The sequence below is a fragment of the Pleurodeles waltl genome, chromosome 5, assembly GCF_031143425.1.
Source record: "Pleurodeles waltl isolate 20211129_DDA chromosome 5, aPleWal1.hap1.20221129, whole genome shotgun sequence".
In the NCBI taxonomy this organism is placed as follows: Eukaryota; Metazoa; Chordata; class Amphibia; order Caudata; family Salamandridae; genus Pleurodeles; species Pleurodeles waltl.
Genome location: NC_090444.1, coordinates 1,648,703,428 through 1,648,723,028, shown reverse-complemented (window position 1 = coordinate 1,648,723,028; position 19,601 = coordinate 1,648,703,428). Strand labels below are relative to the sequence as shown.

At 39.4% G+C, this 19,601-nt stretch overlaps 1 protein-coding gene across 2 annotated transcripts in view; it reads right to left on the bottom strand.

Annotated features, from left to right (window-relative positions):
* The window catches only part of KCNS3 (potassium voltage-gated channel modifier subfamily S member 3), a 323,313-nt gene that overhangs the window by 239,436 nt on the left and 64,276 nt on the right, over positions 1 to 19,601 (bottom strand). The window lies entirely within an intron of this gene.

The window sequence follows — 19,601 nt, the reverse complement described above, 5'->3', positions numbered from 1 at the left end:
CTGTATTTATTTTTGATGCATGGAAAACTGCTACCAACTGGGATATGTGTATGTGAAGTAGATTTATTTTAATATCTTTTATGAATGGTTTTAGACATAATGATATCGGAACTAATATATCTTCATTCATAAACTCACTAAATACCTGTATATGAGTAGAAAAAGAAAGTACATGTAACAAACTGAGTGCAAAAAAGAAATGCATTTTAACATGGTTAGTTGACATAAAGGCCTGATTCACAAAGGCAAACTTACACTTTTGTGTAAGTTTACTTTTGTTTTGGAATTTACAAACTCCGATTTAATAGTAAATTTACGTCTGCGGAGAGTACACAATCCGGATGGAGAACGTTGCACATAAAAAGATACGACATGCCTTTCTTTTTATGCGTGGAGTTCTCCGCATTGACTGCGAGTTCTGGGCTCTCTGCGGCCACAAATGACCCCCGCATCTCCTGCCAACGTGAAGTTTTGATAGTGACCTCTCCTTCATGTCAGCAATGACCACCCACGTCTCCCACCAACACGAAGCTCCGATGGTGATCTGCTCTTCAGACTGACAATTATCTCCTTGTGGCTCCAGCCAATGTGAAGCTCAAGCTGAGGCTTCTTGTGTGTAACTGGACTGTTTGAGATGTTAAATTCCCCATCGGGATGAATCTGTTTCCTGTAACTGACCCATGTTCCATCACAGTCTGCCTGAACATGTGACTTTCACCAGTTCCAGCACAACCAGATAACCGTGAGTGGGGCTTTGTGCGTCTTGCTTTGGTTTTCATCTTAAATTTTAGAACTTCATAACTTTAGTTCTACATACAGGATTGTTCTCACTTTGGTGTCATTATTTTTACTAAAATGTACTCTTATGTTTTAAAATTGGTTTGGGATTTTTCTTGTGTTGTGGTTTCGCTCTTACTGTTTGATTGCTTCATAAATAATTTACACATTGCTTCCACTTTATGCCTGACTGCATTTCTGGCAATTATAATAATGCAATTTGAAATATCTCCCCAAATACTAAAGTGGAAAAGCCTCTTAGAACTGAAAAGTGGATAGTACATTGAGGAACATTTGTGGTTACAGGCAGTACTCACATCTGGAAATGATGCTGTAGGTCAGCTGAGCGATGCACTACATGTATAACTTGAACCACCAAAGTGACAATGATTTAAAATTACATTTGAGAACAGAGGGTGTCATGTCATGGTTTAATGTCTGCCAGCATCACAGGCCAAAGTGAAACTTAAGAGGCAAGGTTCTTGGTTGAGTAACACTTTGACAATTGTAACTAGGGATTGTGAGAGATTCACATCGCTCTCCTTCACTAAAGATGTAGCATTGATATCACTTCCATACAAGGTAGCCTCCAGGGGTATTGCCAGAACATCAGCAGAGATGAGGCTGGATGTGGTTGAGCACAAGTAAGAGATCATTGATGTGATGGAATAAGGATGAATTGCCATTTTTTGTTGAACTTGTCAAGCTTGCCTCTGACAACGTTATTGTTCAATTCACACCTTTTTTAAGAGTATGCCATTGGAGAATCCAGTTTGGGGTTTAGAGAGTGCTCTACTGCCTTGAAGAGATTTCTGCTTCTATTGCAGGCTTACAAAACCTTAGTCTTGTAGTAGGCATTCTAGCCTCATTAATGAGGTGCATGTAGTTTAGAAGGAGGGTCTTAGGGGGTGCTGGGTCTTTTTCATCTATGCTCACAATCAGTGTTTTGACTTTGATTTGATAGCTTCTTTACTTTCAACCAGCTGTTTGCTGCACAATGGTGTGGATAATTTAGCTTTGAGGCTCATTGGGATAGGGAAGCCGCTATAATCAATGGGGTTTGGTTGAAGACACGCAAAAGGATCTCATTGTTTCTGTTCAATGTGTCAAGATTTGCCTAATGGATCTGGTCATTTACATTAATGCATGCGGCTTGTGACTGGTGACAGATATGGGAAGCATGCCAAAGGTATTGTTAGCCCTCTCTTTTATAGATGATCTCAACGGGAAGATGAATGATAGCGGTTTCTTTGCTCAGTTTTAATTTGATCTTTTGGCAACTTTTGATTTTGACACAGTTGATCATGAACACTTTACAGGCATAGACTGAAGTAGGTCTTTTCTAACCTGGTGTTTGCAGATGGTTGTACTCTCTCCATTCAGCTCAAGTATCAAATGCTCAAATGTGGAATAAAAAGAGGTGCTCTACTTCATCAATGTTTACACCAATTCTTATTAACATTTACATGAGTCTTTCAGGAATCCTGCATCAAAATAAAGGACAAATTTACATTTATGTGGACAACACCTAGTTCATATCCAAAACTGTAAAATATGCCTTCATATACAGTCAGTGGAAGTGAATTAAGATCCACTGCCCCCACCAACTGTTTGTATTCAATATAATGGTGGCCAACTTCCTGAAACTTAACAAAGATGAAGGAAGGTTGACCAAACTAGGATCTCCATTGAGGTATGCCGCTACATGGCTCATCATGATGGAAGAATACCCACACTCATACCCTCAACAATTGTAAGAAAACTGGCTTCTCCATAGATTAAAATCTGTCACTAGACAACCAGAGAGAGAGCATCTCCAGCACATATTACTTTTTCAGAAAATTGAGAGTACTAATGTTTTTAGGATGCCATCTGCACTTGACAGCCTTAAATTCTTTAATACTATTCCATCTTGAATAAAGGCAAAGAATTTACTTAGGTGCCCTGAAACAAAAGTCTGTCCTTATTATAGCTTGTATAGAAGGTAAGTACACAGCTGCTAGAATGTCTTCAGGGAACATTACCATGTTTTAACCATGCTTCAGATACTCAATGTGCTCCTAATAAGAAAAATAATTGTATCCAATGCATTAGTAGTAGAATTCTCCAAGTTCCTAACCACAAAACGTAGGAGATATTTCCCTTGTGGACTTTTATATCTGCTAATCAGAACATCTTGAGGCAACAGCCACATTATTAAATTCCCTGCTTGAAGCTAATCTTTGAAATCTGCCTTTTATGCTTTCATTGGGAAGTACAGAATCTACAGAAGGAAAGGCCAGCATTTTAAATTGGGCTACTTTTAGTCTCTCTAGTGGTGGGAATATGGAAAGTGGGCTTTATTAGTAGATACAGCACAAGAGCAGACATCTCTCAAGGTCCACTTAAATTCTAGATGGATCCGCTTTCTCTATATGCTATAGAAAAGTTTAGGACAGTTTGCGTTGAATACAATTAAATTAGAAGGCAAGGGGATATTGTTGATATAGTGCAAAGAGAGGCATTACTGTTCAAGACACACCACTGCCATCTTTGCTCAGGATGGGAGTTACCTGTAAGGGACTTTCTTGCTCAATGAAAGTCTCATAGACTTTACACCACGTCACACTTTAGATAAAGTGGCAATGAAACATATTAAGGAGAGCTAATAATTGGCATCACTCAATAACATCAGAGCCTGACTTTTAAAAAGGAATGCTGCTGGTCTTGTCCTTTGTTCAAACCTAGATATAAGAAGATTACTCCATTCCCCAAAGAATGAGTACTAGGAAATGTGGCCTACGCTTTGCTGGAGCTCCTGCTGGGATAATGGCTTCTTAGCAGCACTGAATCTGCTTGTCTCCTAACGAACATTAAAGTCTAATGAAGTCTGTGGTCTGCTATAGTATCTGCAAAATTCAGTTCCTGTTCCTTCACTGATTGTAGAGAAGCTGGAATGTCCTAAATAGACAATGACTATTAAGCCTGCAAGACATATTTTCTGGTGCCCACTGCGGCTAAAAAGTCATAGAAGGCCACTTTAGTTGCAGTAGTTCTGGGGAAGTTGGGCCCATGTGTATTAGATTTAAAATGCATAATTCTGAAGATTTAGCAAATTCAGTTTTTAACCTTGCAATACAACTATGAAGTTATTTATCTCTGGAAAAACATTATTTTTGTAGTACCCTTGCAGACAAATTAAGCTTGCCAGATTGGGGAAATGTTTTGGGTTCTAATAAGAAATCCATCACTGCAAAAGTTGTTGAGCACAAGTGCAGAGAACATATCTGTGAGCCTGTGGATATCTTTTCTGATCCAAGCCACTAAAAGTGCACAGAAGGGGAGCTCTTCTTAGACCCAAGAAATATTCAAAATGAGAACAGACTTAGTAAAGGGCCAGGAATTTCTGATGACCTTGAATGGAAGTTCATCCATGAACAGGCATCTTCCCACAGCTTGTGTTTTTGACCTTTAATTTGAGGGTTGCTGGACAATGTATCCAACCTCATGAAAGCCCATCAGATACAGCCTTAAATTATAAAGTCTCATTGAATAAAACATTCAGCTTGGAAAGTCATACTGGATACAGCCTTCACCTCGTTCTTCTCCACAGATTCTTCCTAGATCACATTTTTATAATATGAAAGTGAAATCACTACCTGGCCCAATCCACAAGCACTATCTAACTGCACGGGTTTGTGGGTCAGCCTAACCTGTACCACGAGACCTCCACAGAGTTTAAAAAGAGAAGGTTTTAATTTATATTAGAACACTAGAATGTTGGGAGCTCCATTGACAACAATGGAGTGCTCCGGGTTTCTAATGGCCAGTAGAAGCCCTGAGCCCAAACATTCCAATGCTTGTGTTAATAGCTGTTGCTGTGAACAAAGGCCTCATGGAGCCCAAGGTGATTTCAATCTCCTCTCCCCGAGTCCTTTATTTATCAGAACATTCTGCCCTCTAGTGGCAGAATGTTCTAATAGCCTTAAAGCTCTTCACAGCTGGGCTACACCAGCATTAAAGGCCAGCTCCCTTATTAAAGGCCTTCAGCTCTGGCCTTTAATGCTGGAGTGGGCCTTTAATGGCCGGTATAGCCCACTACCGCGGGCTATAAAGCTATATTGGATTAGCAATTACAAAAGCATAAAACATATAGGTCACATGACCTACAGGTCGTGTGAGAGAGACTAACTTCCTTCATTTTAAATGGCAATACTTTGATACATTTTCTGTCACTTAATAGCATTTAAGTATTACATTTTTTTTCTAAGTTATAACTTGGTTTGGATCTTTATGTTTTATGTGTTGTCACACACCAAAATCCTCATTTGTCTCCGAAGAGCAGTTCTAGTTTTTGGTTTAGCTTCCAAATGACAGGTAAATTATACTGTTAGGAGACTGGCTGATTAACGTATGCATCTCAAGGGCCTGAGTAGCTCCAGATCCATCATCCAACTACATCCAAATCCCTCTGCTGACCTCTGGTCATCTAGTTGGCCAACTTCCCTTCAAGGGACATTGGGACATACTGTGGGAGTTTCAAGATCACAGATTATGGAACAACCTGAACCCAAATATCTTTGAAGGGCCTACCGTTATTCCAGGAAACTTCTGAAAAGCAAGTTTTTCAGATTAATGTGTGAGCATCAGACACAACATGAACGGTGACTGAAAAATGCAAGACTATAATCCAACCTTTGCCATCATCTGCACTCCAACCCATGAACTCCATTCTTGTTTCATATAATTTCAGTTTCTCAATCTTCCAGTCTGGTGTGGCCACAGCAATGTATAGCATAGATCAAAATTCAGTACTCCCTTGATAAACGAATATGCCTTATATCACTATCAGATGAAAAGTATCACTATCACATGCTGATTACTTTCATGATTTGTTATTTATCTTCAACAAATTGCATTTATCCCAGATATAAGGCATGTACTGTTATCATCTGCTAGACATAACCATCATATGCCAAGACTTCATAAAGCATATCAAGTACCCAATATTCCCATCATATGCTGGTTGTCCATTGGTCAAGTTTATCCATACAGCAATATGTACATCATACCCAATTGTATTTTAGGATTTGCACAGTAGAGAACACGAGACACCCTGAAACATTCTTTTGATACATCCAGTGTTGTGTTTGTCAGCATCACTTTAAACTGTATACACTACTAACTGAATTCATACTACATGCAGGGAATAAAGAGCCAATTATTAATGTAGTTTGAGCTCCATGAATTTTTTTTTGTTGGTATTCCCAGTCCTTATATGATTTAATCTTAAATCACTTGGGGTCTGGGGTTTATTTCATAACTATGTTTCGGGCTCTTTTCCTATCCATACTGAAATCCAGAAATGCAATTAAAAAGTGGGCTTCTTAGAACTTTCTTTCACCTCTAAACAATAGTTTCAAGACGCAGGACTGCCAAATTATGACGACGGCGGTGAATGGGCTGCATCACCACAACACAAACTTGTAATACGGGGGTGGTGTTGTGATAACGTGGCGGTGCCAGAGGAGCAACCTCCACTAGACCGCCGACCACCAGTATGGCTGCTGGCGGCTCTCAGCCCAATTTATAGCGGAGAGTTGCCAGGAGTCATAAACCTCAGCGGTCAACCGAAGTCATAATGAGGGCCATAATCTCATTTTTGGCAACAAATTTCACCAGATGCAAACAATGTGATCACATTGGCCCTGTCTTCACAGAATTCCTGTGCCTTCTTCTAGTCATCTGATCTGATGTGAACTGATTTGATTGATAGAGCACAAAAGTATAGAGAATCCGACTTCTTAGCTCTAGGCCAGATTATGGAGCCAGAGAACACAGATCTCCAAACATAAGGAAGCATTCAGATACCTTCCAAAAGCCACAAAGGAGCCAATCTGTCAGAATCCAGCTGAGAAATTATTCCAGAAACTGGGGTCCAAAATCTTGAAAGTGTGCTCACCTAAGCAGGAAAGTATAAACATGGAGTCTTACAGCTGCAATTACGACTCAGAGAGGAGAGTCTTTAGCAAATACACAGGAGAAAAAGTAGGCCAGAAATTCAGGTCCACCTAGTAGGGCTCTTTAGGCATTTAAGAAGTGCACTTGGATTGAATCTGCTGCTCAATACCCAACCATTGCAAGCTTCTGTTTTTTCATTTTCCCTTTATGAAACTTTCTAGATAAAAATTAGGGAACTCACTTTTTCATTGCATTTTAAGTCAACCGTAAAGAGGTCTAATAGTATTGTATTATAACTAGGGCTCCCAGTTTTATGGCATTTATTTTTTTAACATATCCATCTGTATTTATCCATAGCTATTTTGTGCTCATTTGCTTCTGTATTTATCTATTTTTATTTTGTGTTTACTGTATAAATGAAGCTGCCATGAGTATTTTTCAACTACAATCTAAGTGATAAATGTAAACTTGCATTTCAATGTCCATGAGGTTTCAGCAGTATACAGCGCAATGGGTTATCTGAAAACACTTCCATTGTAGAATAGCATAAATAATTGTAGATTTGCACTTAATTAAGCTTAATTAGGAACTAGATTGATTTTTTTCATCTCCCTATCTCTCAGTCTGTACACCTACTTACCTGGCACTCAAGACTAACAATAGAAAAAAATCATCCAAAGAAGGCCTACTGTCTGTATTTTTCTTTACTTAAAAATAAATACAGACAGGAAAATAAAGTTTCCTGACCGTATTTATAAAAATCAGCGAAAACGGAAAACTGGGGGCCCTAATTATAACTTTACTGATCTTTGCTTTGTTCTATAACACTGCGAGGTTTTTTGGTTAATGCTGGCCCTTTACAAATGTTTAAGAAACCTAAACACTTTGGTGTTAGAGTAAACTCAGAGACCGGAATGACCACCTTAAATATTATTTTACATAGAGGAGAAACAGCAAGAGGTCAGAGCAGTATTTAAACGTGTCCAAATGTCCTCTGGTAGAGATCAAATTATTGAATCATAGCCGTACAGTTTAGCACTCAAAGTTTCATGACTTGCTTTTCCTACACGAAAATCAATGCAGTACAGCACAAGAGGTTTTATGCGTTTTCAATCTTAGATCTGTATCCTTCTCCACACTAAATATGATGCTAATTACAAGCCACTGACTATTCGATGAAAACTTATTTGACTTCTTTAACTTTATGAATGATTAATAGGTTGAACTTTAGTGAGCTGTGGAAAGCAAGATTCACTGGTTTATTCTGAAGCACATTATGTGCATTGTCAACTATATTAGTTGAATTATCTGCTAAACTACAAACATAACTTACATAAACAAAAGAAACAATAGACTATAACAAGAAATCCGTATAAGGGCCGCCATTGTGCATATTACCATTTAAAAAAATGCGAATTATTCCTTGACATAATACGCCCGACAAGGTAAAAAGACTCAAGAAAAAAAAATTACAAGAAAAAGTTCGAGCCTGAGAGACGTGACCAGCTGAGATGGGAGTGTCGTGTCATTCGGACACAGGGAGCTGCAGCATGCTGGAGAAGCTATATGTGGTCTGTGGAACAGCTGAGTGCCAAGGATGAAAGACCACCTCGTCGTGTGCCATGACTAGACAAGAGAACATCGCATGAGAGCCCTCAATGTTCCAGGTGTCCTGCAGGGTTGAAAGATGGCGGCTGAGTAGAGCTCTATGAAGAAAGGGGGGCAATGAAGAATTCCCCTTGATAAGAGACCGAAGTAACAGAAGTGCAGGATTTCATGGAAATGCAGAATCTCTAAACTGGTATAAACCTAATCATTTCCATTGCATGTGTGTGGGGTGGACATCTGGAGAAAAATTGTTACAGGGGGTATACGAGGTATGCCTGATACTTCTTCACAGGGCATGAATCCAACCACAATTAGAAAGCTCTCATATGAAGGCACCAGGGCCGGCTCCTCAGCAATGGCAAAGGGACTTCACCCCCAAGCCAAGAGCCAGGAGATGGAAAAAAAAAACAACAGTTGACTATCGGTTTTTTTTTTTTTCACCTGCTGGCTTAGCCAGCAGGGAGGAGCAGGCCTGGGTCTCGGGAGGTGGGAGGGGAAGAATGAGAGAGTGCACGTAAGTGAGCATGTGTTTTTGGCCGGCCATCTCAGACTAGCCAAACACATACGCAGTTGAGTTTCTCAAGCCCGGCAGTGTTGAACAGCTGGACTGGCGAAACTGCACAGACTACAGGGATGTGTCTAAGCAGCAGTCCAAGCCGCTCAGAGCAATCCTGGCACTGCTTTCATGCTATATGTGGCATGAAAGCAGTGCCAGGATTGCTGGGGAGCCTGAGATGGTGTCTTAGCGAATGCTGTTACATCAACCATCAGGAGCAGAGGAGCGAGACGGCAGGAGTCGGCAGGAACGGTGGGAAAGCTAAGTTTTCTTTTTCATTTTTTTTTTCATTGTTTCCCTCGTCCCTCCTGAAGCCCCCTTGACATTTGTGGGGGCCTCCTATTCACTAAAACCCAAAAACACAGAAGGGGCGCTCGCCTTAAAAAAAATAGTAGGTGTTTTTGGGAGGTATTCTTCAAGTTGCTAGTAAACAACACCAGTAAGATTCAACGAAGAGTTTCCTAAAATAATCTTGACCCCATTTGGGAGGATATTTAAGGTATAATCTTGTGTTAATCCTAACTTTCATTCAGAACACACCTGAGCTCTTAATCCTCGAGTTCTAATCCCAGATGTGGCACTTGATTAAAAAAAAAAAGCTAAGCAACTTGGGGTACCTATCTGTATGTGCCTGTTATTATGTATACCTATAATATAATGTAAGATTTTGTAAGACCAAAATTAAATCTTCCATCTAATACTGCTGCAGTAGCATGTTCTTTCTCTTGCTCTTCACTTGGAGACTAGAGGAATGTGTGTATTTCTCCAAAAGCACAGATATATAGCACTTATTATATTTGCAAAAGAAGTGGGGAATACTAATCAAACGTAAAAATCATAAAAATATAAAAGTTCATTTGCAAAACACTGTTATAAAAACAGCAGCAAAAATGGATTCAGGTCTCTATGTGCAGTAAATTAGCCATGAGGGGTAGACCTTGCAAACAATAGATAAAATACCACTAGAGCATGCAAAATATAATGTAATTCATAAAACAATACTGACCTTTGGGGATTAAATTTTGTACATCTAACTAAGGGCCTAATTCACTTACCTTTCATCCATGTGTTAGTATATCTGATTCCTGAAAATTCAGAAGTAGGGAACACCTAACTCAAAAGTCAGACACAATTTATCACAAAAGACGTGCTGTAGATCAGGATCTGAGATAAGTTAAAAAGTGCTTGATAAAATGTTTCAAGATCAGCCACATTCTAGACCATTTTTTGTTAATTGTGTTACAACAGACTGTGACCACCATATAAAAAAATCTGCCATAGTTATATCAAATGGGAACAGTTCGGGATAAACACTAGTCCATGTCCCATTAAATGGGAATACACGCAACCCTAGAGCAGTTTCAGACAGGTTAGGTCACCAATAAAGCATAGCCTAGAGTCCTATGGCACACATTTGAGGAGAAGCCTAATCCTATGGAACTCTTAAGTGTGGTGAAGCGGGCCCTAAACAAATAGCACAGGAAGCAGGCCATTTCATATCCTCTCACCCAAGCAATAATGTATGGGAGCAATACACTATGTAAATACTGTTGTGAACGTGTTTGTCACTGATCTATTGAATAAGCAAGTTTGTTAAAGAGGGATTCACAATTAATTCGAAAGCAGGTAAATGAAACGGGTTAAAGTTTGAAAACCTTCATTTCTCTAGTGTTTTTGAGTTTCTTTGCATAGAAATTCTTCGATTAAGCAAAAACAAAGCAATCTCACAAAGAGTTAGTGCACTCTTCTTTTTCACGGGTCCATTTGCCAATCAGTTTGCTTCCTCATTCATCTCCAACTTGAAGTCCCTTGGAAAATCAACCAGGTAAGTATTATTTACAAATAAGGAACACCAAAAATTGTCAGTCTCCCTCATTTGTAATTTCGTGAATTAGTCCCGCCTTGGTCTTTATTTTGTATGTTTCGTTCCTCTATAGTTCCATTCTCTTCATAGTTTCCTTTCTTAGTCTTCAGTTTGTTCATGTGGTCTCTGGGGCCTCTGTATTAGGAAATGGTGGTTATCCGTTTCTACTTAATTTGGCAATTAGGTTATAGGAGATAGAAAAGTTAATCTCTTTAATAAGGCAGCAGCTAAAGAACTTTATTCTTCTTTGACCGCTTTCAAAAACATCCCCTTTTCTTTAGTCTTTTAAACATCTCTACTAAAAAATAGGGATGAAATTAAATTAGGAAATGACAACCCAAAAGAAAACACTATAAGTTAGAGTGAATTTCTGATCCTTTCCTTTTTACCTCCGCTTTTTCTTCTTTATTTCGCGAAAGTGCCCATTATAGCCACGCACCTGGTTATGCTACGATCCATCCTCTGATAATGGTGAGAGCAGAATCTTTGCTGGTGGGAGACCAGGTACCATCAGTCTTCGCTTCAGATCTATACAATTTTGCCATTCTCCTTGTTTGGAACAGAGTGGTGTGTCTTTTGTTGTCAAAGTCCCCGGTTCTTTTTGATCTCCTCCTCTCTAACTCTGGAGCGATCCGTGGACATAGTTTTCCATTTTTATTCTGGTCTGGCGCCTGGAGTTTGCGTCAAAATCTCTCTTGACCCTTCCTTCCTCCTTGCCGACATCTGATTAGTCCTTTCTCTTTTTAAATATGTGTTACTATTTTCTGTAGTGTCTGTTTCTATATCTATTTTTATCCTGTCTAGTTTTTCTCCTTTTTAACATCCTTCTGACCTACTTTTTCTTCTTTCCCTTTAGACATTTCTTAGTTGCATCAGGAGTTTCGGACCACAGAAGGCAACTAAAATTATATAGGTAAGTTATTCTTTTAACAAGGTTCATTGGTTAAATGTATGTAGTAAGCACATGTCTGAGCATAACTATCGGAATTTGTGTGATCGGAAGAGTTTTGGCCCAGTGAACTTAAAATTTGTCTCTTGCCAGTGGAAACAGTGCAAATTTGCAAGCCAACTTTCCTTGAAGACAGGTTTCTGCTATTGTTTCGGCTTGTGTTTACCAGTTAAAAGTTTTGAAAACAATTCTTCCCTTTTTGAAGAGTCCAGGCCGTCTGACTCCCATCACAATACTAAGTGGCTCCAAACTCTCATACAGTAGTATGGTCTGAGTGTCACTAATTGCACCCTATCCCACATTCAGTTAATAATAATTAAGGCTCTCTGCTTTTCGTTTTTACTTATTTTTACAGATAAATACAGACAGAAAACAAAGTGTTTCCTGTCTGTATTTTTTTTTTTAATGGAAAATAACAGAAAATGTTGTCTTCTTTTGAGTGACTTTCCAAACTTTTCATCAGTTACACGCCAACCACTGGGCAGGTAGATGGCATGGAGAGTTAAAAACAAGATGGGATTTACTTACATAGCAACGTATCTCAACATGCATTTGTAGTATAATGCTTATATTTACCTGTGGGTATATTATTGTGTTAAAAGTGGCTGCTTAATTTTCTAAAAGACAACAGGTTTATTAGTTAAATAAATGTGGAAATATACCATTTAACATCTTCATTTCTTCACAAAGCACAAAATAAATATGAATAAATACTGATAAGATGGCCAAAAACTAAGTATGGATAAATACAAACAGAAATGTTACCAAACAATACCATAAAACCGGAAGCCCTAATAATAATGTTGCAGTCAGAATGTTGATGTGAGTAAGAAAAGACATTATGTATGTTGTGGTCACCCCACTCTTTCTGGTCTAGTTAAGAGGGCTGTAGGACTACACCTATACTAAAATGTAGTACAAAACCTGTGCTTTCTTCTTAAAACATCTACGTTTGAATACCATATTTGACATATAATAATAAATGGCACTGAAATGCACCAATGGTATGGAAGTTCAGTGTCAAATGTTAAAGGTGGGCTGCAGTGTGCATTTACACCACCCACATACATGATAAAAATATAGGACTGCGCAGTGCACTATTTTACACTGGCTGAGCTGAAGGTCTGCAGGTTAATAGTACTGCATTGACACATGGAAAGGAAATGTGTCTTTGTCATATACTAAAATCTATTTTTATATATTAATAAATCATCCCTAAGGGTGAATAGTATACTTCAAAAAAGTGACACTACATATTTGAACATGTGCATACTCACAGTGACTGAAAGGCCCAAAGGCTGTTGTCACTGTGTAGGTTTAGGCTACATTCTTCAGGAAAAGGCTTAATCTGCATCTCTGCCAGGTAAAATGCTAGCAAAATGAATTGAAGTTACTTTCTACTCGGTTGTACATCTTTTAGTAAAACAATACACACTCTGTAAGGTGTAGAAGCATTTAACAAGTAATAAAATGTGTAAATAAATAAAAGTAACCCATCTAAACAGTCCAACAATATAATACAGTTTGCAACCTAATCCTCAGCCTATAAATGAATAAGAAACGTGTCTGAGCAATCTATTCAATCTGAGGCTTTTTACTGGCTTGAGACATGCCCACGCTTTGATAAAGGTGGTGTTTAACTTTCATAAATTACACCTTATTGTAGGTAGGAACACAGATCTAAATCCCAGAAATGTATGTGTTTAATTTACTTACTTTTGGAAAGATTATGAATATGTGGTATACACCCACAAACAATTCATGGCATGATTTGCTGATTGTTAAAATAATTTGCTCCCATGTAACAAATCAGAGATCACATTGTAGGACTTACTCCTTTGTGAGTGTAAACTATATTTGTATCATTGTATCATATGTTACTGGCCACTCACTAACAGTTTGAGTGCTTGTAAAACTGTCTAAATTTGTTTTTCTTTTTCTGAGTGCTTAGGTCCTGTAGCTCATTATTCTACATGGCCTCAAGCTTGTTCCGTATGTCACTGGCTGGTGATTGGTAGCTGTTCAATCGAGTCACCCAGAGCCTCTGTGCCCATATCAGAGGACACAGAGACAGTGCATAGATTGGGACCTGGCTCCAGCTCAGACATTTAATTTTGAACTATTGATACAACTTAGAAGAATGCCATCAACTTGCGGTTTCAAAAGCCCACACAGTAATTTATGATTGTATTGAAAGCCCTAAGGTCAACCTAAAATACTAAGAGATTTCAGAGTATGAATGTCCAGACCCACACTCATCGACACAAACCACTGGAAAGAAAGGCACCACAATTGTGATCCTCCAGTACTACCACTCTGGCGCAAATTGAACTCTAACCCAAGGCAGCACCTCTACCCTGCACAGACAACTTCAGAATCCCAAAATCCTGTACACATGCCAACCTGATCTAAAGCATCAAGCCCAGCAAAGGTAACAGATGCAGAACACCTGCTTTGATGAACATAAAAAGACTGAAAAATACAAGGCCAAGAATCTATTATACCCATAGCAAGAAGAGGTGATAGAAAGACTCAGATAAATGCAAAGAACATATGAAGCTCATGAACTACAGCTACATGTCATTCCAGCAGCACACAGAAGGCCAGAGATCCCAGTACCTTACTCCACAAGCTTCATCTCAGGGGTAGCACACACTAACCAAAACCTACCACAGTCCACAGGGATGCAACAGGTGAACTTGAGTGCAGTATAGGATACTAATAAAGTTGTATTTAAACATTTTTTAATAATCCAGTAACTTGATTTCCTTCATCATTTGCAAAATTATTGTCCAACCAATAATACAGGCAAATAAGAATTGTTGTTGATTTAGAGCCTTAGAGTCAGATAACAACAGAGTAGAAAGAATAAGGGTTTCTCTCAGGAACTCAGAGATAAAGTAGAAGATGCAGTAGCTTTCCTGTGGTCCTGCAAGGGCTGTATGTTAGAGATCATTGGTAGAGTCATCACTGCCTGCTGTATTTTGGGGCTATATAGAGTTATTCATTGGTTTCACAGAGTCTATTTAGTGCTCTAGCTCTGACCACATTGTCACCTCGAATCTCGATTTACTTTTTAGCTCTCCTGGTCCCGTGCCCTGAGAATCCCACAAAGTGCATCTATTCACCCGTCCAAATCCTCAATCCTGGATAGTGGGTTTTGTTTGGTAGAGAACCTCTTACATAATCAATAGAAATCTGACAGGCTTGTTTCTGCTCTTCTCCTTAATCCTCAACGCATCTTATCCCATACTGCTGAGGAAACCATAGGCCACCTCACATGCACCAAAGATGGAATATCTCAGTTTTCTCCTTTATGGATGACAGAGTGGGTGGTGGTCCTATGCACCTGTGTTTCATAACTGCATGGCAAGACAAGTGATGCCAGCTAAGCTCCCTACAAGGATGAGTCATGTGAGGAGAGGTGCATTATCCTAACAACTGTGTAATTGTTCACGATTTCCCATGATTGGTAACTTCTGGTGTTGACTGGGAGCAGAGTGGCTGGCTACCACAGGGTGCAGTGTGTGGGATTCTGATAGAGTGCATGCCCTGCTACTTGGTGGTGGAACAGGGAAGGGCTTAATTGCGACTTGTGGCATCTGGTCAGCTTTTTCCAGCCTCTTGAACCTTTGCTGTTCTTACCTCTTCTACCTCAGTTGTTCGATTTGAATGATCCCCAATGAGATATGAATGGTTCAGATTTACAGCATTTGACAGAAGGGGGCTTATCCTGCATCACAAAAAGGTTCTGGAGGAAGGATGCTCTTTTGACATCCCATACATAAGTACTCCTAGGCATGTGGCTCCTAAAACGATAGAGCCTTTGGTGTCCTCAGTCCCAGCACATCTGCTCAGGCCTCCCCCCTTTTCCTCTACTCTCCTCCTTGTTAAACTTCCCTTGACTCCTTGTGGCCCTATTAAAAAAAAAATTAAGACGTTTTGCCTTGCACAGATCCATGCATCCCCAACCACCCCCGCCTCGTACTTCTCCTGCTCCACATTCACTGTTCTTAACCCTGCTTTTACTACCCTGTGTCTCTATGTGACCTTGTTTCTTATGTTCCTTTCTCCTAGCCTCTCCACACACTCTACATGCTCTCCCCTACATCCTCTATTCCAATGGAAGTTTCTGAAATGGCCAGATTTCTTGCAGTTGCAGTCATACAGGAGTGTAAGCTTACACGAATTTTGTAATTGTCTGACCTACGTATTGCTTATGAGTTTTTTGGCAGTAATGCAACGTCATTGTTTTCACAGTTATATTGCATTTATTTTGCAGGTGGCATCTCATAACAGACTCATTTGTTTCTAAGTGTTTTTGTAATGGCTTTCCATGTTCATTGTATATCATTTTGTGGGAGCTTTGTTTTTTGGCCTGAGTTGAAAAACATGCTTTCCATGATTTACGAGTTGGAAGATGAAAGATTAAAGCGTATATACCGTGCCTCCTCTGAATTCGGAAGAGGCAGATGTGGATAAGGCCCAGAAAGACTGCTGAAAAAAACTTCACGAACCCCACAAAACTCACAAATCATTGGACTGCATTCTTTTGAGCCACAGAGCAGATATGATGAAAAAAATTTAGATTTCAGAAATTAATCAAAAGGCAATCCAAGGATAGTGTAGTGCACTGGAGAAGAAGTTTGATACGTTGGCACAAAGTACCTCCTCTTTGGAGGAAAACCTAGAGAAAATAAGTTTGGCTTTGCATTCCAATCTTCAGGAGATAACTGAGCTTAGAATACAAAATAAGGTGCTAATGGATGACTCAGAAAGACTGGAAAACAATTCTAGGCAAAATTATCTTAAACTATTGCGAATCCCAGAATAGGCAGAGTAAGGTAACTTAGAGACCTTTATGAAAGACCTCTTGAAGGCAGAGTTTCTGCGAGATAGACCAGATGTCGATTTGGATAAGGAGATCCAACGAGCTCCCAGGGATCCCTTTAAGTTGTCTCCAAAACAAAATGCCCATGGAAAATTCTAGTAAACTTTCAGACATATGCAAATAAGGAGCTAATTTTACCTCATGATCTGTAAGAAAATGACTTGACTTATGGTGGTAATATGTACATGGTCCGGTCCAACGTAGGAAAAAGGTATGCACAGCGATAGTGGGAGCTCGGCTCTAAGATGGATGAGGTGCAGAAGTTGGGCGCTAAGTTCCAGATGAAGTTTCCTGCAACACTATGAATCATGTGGAGAAATTAAATGTACAATTTTAGAGATCCTGGTGAGGTGGATGTTTTGTTGGTGATAATGGGAGCAGCACAGTCAGATCCAGGCTAGACGGAGGTAGACATAACCATAAATGTGGCAGATGCTGTTGAAGATAGTTTTTTCTTCAGGTATAGGTTTAAGTGGACACCCCTGATGTGAGGCTCTCAAATGGGGGATAATATGCCAAGATAGGAAGGGGAGTCCTCAGGAAAGAGGAAGAGGGGAGCACTTTGGGTGGGGAACATAAGGGTTAAAAAACAAAAAGTCCACAGAAAGCATATTAGAATCAAGTGGGGCTGTGAGAGTTAGTACATAGGTATTCTTTTAGATAGATATATGGCAGGGGATAAAATAAAAATGCATGGTAAGATAACAGAAATCAGTAAAGTAACTTGGAATGTAAACAGGCTCAGATCTAGAAGGAAACAAGATTTGGTCGCTAAGCACTGAAAAGTGGGGGGTGGGGCTGTATAATTATGCTATGAAAAACACATTTGGAGGGTTCAGAATGTAGAGTTTTCTTTAGTAAACTCACTTGGGTTCAGGATGTGTTGTGCTCTGATCAGGATGGGAGTGCCAGGGGAGTGGCGCTTGTGATCAGAAGACATTCAGGGATCAAGCGTATCAATTATGAGACAGATGGCATAGGGAGATGGTTAGTTTCCACATTATTAGTTGAAGATACCTATTTAGCATGTGCTGTATAATTTGGCCCTAATTGTTACGACCCTACATCATTAGAGGTTTTGCAACAACACCTCCTGGATACACCAGCTCTGATAATATTTGGTAGGGATTTCAATGTAGTATTAAATCCTGAGATCGATAGAACCGCAAAAGTGAAACATATGAGGTGCCCTAAAATATGTTGTGCCTTAAAAGGAATAATGAGAGATGTGAATTTAATAAAAATCTGGTGAAAGCAGATGGGGATAATTAAAGGGTTTACATTTTACAGTAAAAAAATATGGTTACCACTCCAGAATAAATTATTTCCTTAGAGACCAGGCCTTAGATGACCATGTTGAGCAATTGACACATTCTCCTGCCCTATTATCTGATCACTTTTCATTTTTTTACCCAGGAGGCTGTGTTTGAAAAGGTGGGCACTAAACAAGACAATACTCTTAGGCCTTGATACTAGAGTTCACAAATGAAACGGATGGGTTCTTTATTTTAAATAAGGGAACAGCTAGTCAGTCCATTATATTGGACATATATAAGGTGTACATAAAAGGAGCAATAACAAAATTATCAGTAAGGCAGAATAAGGAGAATGGGGGAAAGAAAAGTTCTTGAAGGATAACATTATAAGGAAGGAACCAAAAGTAGAAGATACTTCAATAAACAATCCATCTTAACTGGGAGATCTATCACGTGAATTAGAGGAGGCCCAAGCTGTAGATCAAGATAGCCTCGCCAAGATACTACAAGAAAAGTGGAAGACTAGTACGTTACAGCAATTTGTGCATAGTGAGCATTGTACCTCTCTTTTAGTGTGGAAAACTGAGACAGAACTAGAAATTATACCAACACATTAGTTGAAATAGGCATTGGCAAGGCACTTGGTTCTAATAAGGAGATCGGAGGTCAAATGTTAAGATTTATAAGTAGTTTATAAGAGAGGATATTTATCCAGAAGGAAAATTGGCTAATTGATGAGGATCTCCCAGAACTAACCAAAGCACAGGTGAATGCTTTAGACAAAGAGATTCCTGAAGAAAAAGTATAAAATAATTTCATGAACCATGAACCAGAAGGTTACTAAGGCAGCTAGACCTGATGGGCTTGCATCTGAATTATACAAAACACTAATAGATGTCCTGCTGCAGCCGCTGAAAGTTTTGTTTAATAAGATATACTAGCAGGGAGAAAAGGCCCCACCCTCTTAGTCAGGGGCCATAAATGTGACGGTCTAGAAACCAGCTAAAGACCCCACCTGTGCTGAATCTTACTGGCCAATATCAATGCTGATTTCAGATTATAAGATCTTAGATGGTATACCGGCCAGCAGAATAGCAGGTGTGATTAGAGTAAATATACACCCAGACCGGAAGGGATTTACTACTGGGCATCATTTGAATGAGCTAACTCATGTTCTCATCAGCACCATAGATATGACTGTCGCTCAGAAGATCCGACTGACGTTTGCCGATTTAGATGCTGTAAAAGCGTTCAATGAGGTAAGCCGGGGTTACCTTTAGGAAGTCCTCGAAAAATCTGGATTTAGTCACAGGATGATCAGAACTATCCAAAGCTTTATCTCAACCATCCACTGTGAGTGTTCTTGTAAATGAGGTATTGTCTGATAGTTTTAGTATAATGAGAGGTACCAGATTAATTGGTTGGGCTGAAATTACATTACTCACTGGCAGTAGGATTTTGAGGTTCAAATACTACCAGCGACACTCATGGTGGGGTTCACAGGTGTGGACGGAGGAAGGAATTTGGGACAGTAGGTTGGAGAGCACATGTACCTTAGAAAAATGAAGTGGCCAGCTGGTACTGGGACCTCCTGGAGGCTGAAGATAAACAGCATTCCCCACCACATTTGATGTGGAAGGAGGACATCCTAGAGGTGGATATAGATTGGCTATGGCTGTATCAGTAAGTGTTTTACACTCTGTCGTAAAATCTGCTGCACTAAATAAGAATCATTTCTTAACCATACATAGGGCATATTG